Below are 4,798 nucleotides of genomic sequence, written 5' to 3'. Positions count from 1 at the left end.
CTCCTAAACTATCTTCTTAGTTTGTAGCCTACTCCTTGTTGTAACCGTATTTACCTACTTGGGATTTGTCTCTTTATCTAGGTAATGTTTCTTAAGGTCTTGTATTTTGTGCCCCTATAATTTGACCCAACTGTAACTCTAGATTTCTCGCTTCTTTGATTTCTTTCTCTGCCTTATCTTTAGAAATCTCACCAATAATTATGCACTGCTCCTAAACTATCTTCTTAGTTTGTAGCCTACTCCTTGTTGTAACCGCATTTACCTACTTGGGATTTGTCTCTTTATCTAGGTAATGTTTCTTAAGGTCTTGTATTCTGTGCCCCTATAATTTGACCCAACTGTAACTCTAGATTTCTCGCAAGGAATTGTTGGCTCTTCAACTCAACTGCAAATTATGCCTATTGAGTCTTAATTTTAGTTACAAATTGCAATTGTTAAGCCATAAACTGTTTCATCAATTCCTCTATATTGATAGATTGAGTAGTTGCCTGAGTATTTTGAGCTGGCCATGGATTTGGTTGCACTTTTCCCTTGTACTGATTTGCATTCTGTGCCTGATTTCCACCCCATAAGAAATTGGGATGGTTCCTCCAGTTGGGATTATAAGTGTTACCAAAATTTTGTTGTTCGTGCTGATTTGCATTCCCCACATAATTGACAGAATTTGGACTAGCCATGCAAGCATAAATTACATGCTCACCACTTCTGCAAACCTCACACTAAGAATTTGCATGTTAGATTGCATTCATTATAGTTTTTAGTTGAGTAACACCTAACTTTTTGTTATTAACCTGAGTAATCATATGATTTTGCATGGATGTGATCTATGCCTATAATATAGTCAACTGATCTACCTCCAATACCCCTACAACCTTTTTAGGACTACTCCTCGAGTTTGCATACCAGTCAGGGTTCCCTTATGAAATCTAATTTAGCAGTGTGTACAATTCTTCATACGTTTTCTCAAGAGCCTATCCACCTACTGTTGAATCTAAGAGAATCTTCATGTTTGGCTTCAATCCTTCTATAAAAGTATCCACAAGAACATCATTGGATTGATGATGGTGAGGTCAACTTTTTAGCATACCCTTAAATCTCTCCCAAGCTTGGTAAAGATTCTCTCTATCTTTCTGTCTAAAACTCAAGATTTTATTCCTCAAGTGTGTTGTCTCTCCACATGGAAAGAATCAAATAAGAAACTTTTGTGCTAGATTTTCCCATGTGGTGATGGAGAGTGGTGGTTCAGCATATTACCACCTTTTTGCTTCCCCCATTAGAAAGAAGGAAAAGTGTGTCAACCTGATATAATCAGGATTCACCCCTTCACAAATGTATGTATTGCTGATTTCCAAGAAGGACTGTATATGTTATTATGGATCTTCATGTGAAAGGCCATGAAATTGCCCCGCTGAATTCAGTAATTACACCATATTTTGCTTTAATTCAAATCGACTTCCTAGTTCGGGCATTAGAATACTGCTCGTCACATGGTTCGTTAGTGGGATTGCCACCTCACAAATAGGTCTAGCAGCTTGTTGATCAGGAACAACTGGAATAACAGGAATGACAAAAGGTGGAACATTCCCGAGATTTGGTTCAACCGGTTTATTTCGTTGTTCAGCCATTCTTTACCTTTGTTGAAAGATTTTCTCTAGTTTTGCAAAAGGCTCTACCAGTTCTTTATCTCTCGCCAGTCCTTGACTCAGCTAAACCAACAAAAATTCAGCCACTAAGATCAAGTTTTTAACACCTAAACTTGATATCAAAAACCAAAATTTTAGCAATTTACTAATTATATTAGTCCCCAGCAACGGCGCCAAAAACTTGTTGTTAGTTAGACGCACACGCAAGAGCATGTGATCGTTCAAGTAATATAGTGATTTAGAAAATCAGATATCATTCCCACAAGGACTAAGAAATTAGAATTCAACTAACTTTTAGTTTAAGACAATGAGTATTAAGTGTTGTAAAGTATCAAGATGATTTGAAACTTGAGAATAAAAATGTAAATTAATAGGCAAGAAATAAAATTTTATGACTAGGGCAAAGCAAGCAACGGTTGTAAACAGTTGTGATAAGAATTCCAGGCTTGAGGCTTCTCGAACAATCATACAAATCTCTATTCTTATAGTAGTCTAATTGGTTATCGAGTTGTTGGTTCGGAAGGTTTAGGCAACGATCTCGGTATCCCGACCTAAAATATTTTATCTATTGAATATTCCAGCTACAACTCCCGTAGAGATACAATAATTCTTCTAGATTCATAAAGTTATCTTCTTGCAATTGAACCAAACAAGGATTCTAGGTATATCCCTATCCTAGATGCTAATTCAAACCCCTTATTTTATAAAAGGGAAAGAACCTTGCTCCTTAATTTCCTTATTCTAATCTATAATTGTCCTCCTGGATTCACATATAAATATAAATTTATTCTAATAGCGTCCAAGCATTAATGTAGTAAGCTCAAGAAATTAAGAACAACACAGATGATAATCCAAAAAGAAACTACTATGAAAGTATCAAAGAGTAATCATGTTCTTGACCTCAACTCTAGAACAAAGGTATTTAGCCACTCATGTTTGAATTAAACATAAAAAACAAGTAATTAATCATACCCAAAATTCATCTTGAGGTAAAGAAGTTCAAAAGAATAATAAGAGCCCTAAAAAGAAGAATTCTATGCTTTTCTGCCACTGCTATGCTTGCCAAAATTTTTTGAAATTATTCTCACGTATTCCTTTTATACTTGGCAAAATTTCATCAGATCTAAAACCTTGATACGATGCATCGATAATCGTGTTAACATAGCCAATGCATCATGTCAACATCATGTTGATGTACTAGAATTTACCTTTAAGAATTAGACTAAGTCAAGTTCTTCAACACACAATGCGATGCGTGGACATCGCATCATGTCATTGGACTTTGCTTCTCAAAATACGAGTAAGTGTCAAAATTTTTTGCCTTGATGCGATGCGTTGACATCGCGTCTATGCACTGGAAGTTACAGATGAAATCTTTGGTAAGGCACAGAACTTACACATCAACACAATGGATTGACATTGCATCAATGTACTGGAAGTTGGTCTTCAAATTTTGGCCAAGGTACACTTTTTACCAGTCAATACGACACGTCAAGATAGCGTTGTGTCACCAAAATTTTTCTCCATTTCCTCTCTTTCATTTCGTCAATCCTCATCTTCGTTCTTTTATCCATACTCTCATACATCAACAATTTTTTTGATTTTGATCAACATGGTCTTTTGCATCTTCATGATATGTATCAAATTTTCTTCTGAATCCATGGGAAATTTACCTTGTATCTCTAATAATATCGGTTAGTCATGAAACACAATTTAGCTCACAATTCCGTATAATTAGCACAATTTTCATTCTCAAAACAAGTCCAAATATGGGTAAATCGTGGTGTTTGGACATATAAATACGCCTAAGATCAATTCTTATTTCTCAACCTCTAAAATACTCCCCTTAAATAACTCACATACTTAGTAGTTCAAATATTAGTAGTGGTGAAACCCTCTTATTTGGGGACCTATCTTTATCTGTCTTTTCTTTCTTTGTCACAAACATTGTTCTATGGGTTTGTGGGGCTATATCCTTGTATATTACTTTATTAAAACTTAGAGGATTAATCAACATTAGGTTGTGGTTCCTATTAGAAAATTGATCTGAGTAATTTGTTCATTTAACTCTCAGTTGTAATTTGTTTTTAGAACTTATAAGTTATGGTTTCAGCAAAAGCTTTTACTTAATGTCATTATTTAGTATATATATAATGAATCTATTTTTCTTTGTGCGTGGATATTTCTTAAATTTTATTTCAATATTTTTTGATGATTTATTCTTTTCGTAAGATGTATTCATTAATTTGTTTGGTTTATTATTTTATCCTGTAGTAATTACAGAGTTACAAATTTCTGTATAATAATTTATCCTAACTGTACTGTAATATATATCTAATTCTAGATTTTCTATGTTATTTATTATCTTGCGTTGTTCTTCTCATAGTGAGTTTTTTAAATTATATAAACTATCACATGTACTTTTTTCTAAATTTTCTAAGATTTCTTCTATCCATATTAACTTTTCTTTTAGATTTTCCATTACTTTTCTAATTCGGTTTCTATAATTAATTTCTTTATTTAGATTATCTTGATTTTCTCTAGTTTTTCTAATATATTCTAACATCTCTTAATCTGAATAATATCCTTCTGGGTAAATTTCTTGGTATAACTGTTCTATCCAATCTATGGTTTCAATTTCATAGTCTATTACTTTTTCTAATATTATTTTCTTAATGTCTGTAATTTCTATATCTTTAAGTATATATAAGATTAAAACTTTAAGATAATCTAGATGATCTATCTTTTAAGATTGATTTTATTATAATATTTTGTAGTTGTTTGTTTTAGTCTTAGTAGTTCTTGCATATTTTTATTAAGAAATTCTATATATTTTATATCTTTATTTTCCATGTATTTGTCTATATTTATTTTTATCTGTTTTTCTAGTAATTGTATGTTTTTCATATTTTTTTCTAAAATTTTTTTGTAATTTGTCATGATAAGTATTTGTAAGAGTAGTTAGATAGGTATGGTATATAATTTACTCTAGTCATTTAATATTCACCAAATGCTTTTTCTAATATGACTTTTCTTATATCTTCTACTTTTATATCTTTAAGTGCATACAAAATAAGTATTTTAAATTTATCTACCATCATATCAGATAAATAATTATTCATTTTCATAAAATTGCTTTTTTCAAAATATTCCCT

General features: G+C 32.0%; 1 non-coding gene across 1 annotated transcript; it reads left to right on the top strand.

Moving 5' to 3' along the window:
• The first annotated feature begins 1,056 nt into the window (after window positions 1-1,056).
• On the top strand, window positions 1,057-1,163 carry LOC124894137. The gene has a single exon (XR_007051025.1). It is a non-coding gene; the product is annotated as a small nucleolar RNA R71 (small nucleolar RNA).
• The last annotated feature ends 3,635 nt before the right edge of the window (window positions 1,164-4,798 follow it).

This window comes from Capsicum annuum, unplaced genomic scaffold (genome assembly GCF_002878395.1).
Source record: "Capsicum annuum cultivar UCD-10X-F1 unplaced genomic scaffold, UCD10Xv1.1 ctg70420, whole genome shotgun sequence".
Lineage (NCBI taxonomy): Eukaryota > Viridiplantae > Streptophyta > Magnoliopsida > Solanales > Solanaceae > Capsicum > Capsicum annuum.
This window is presented reverse-complemented; position numbering and strand designations above follow the sequence as displayed.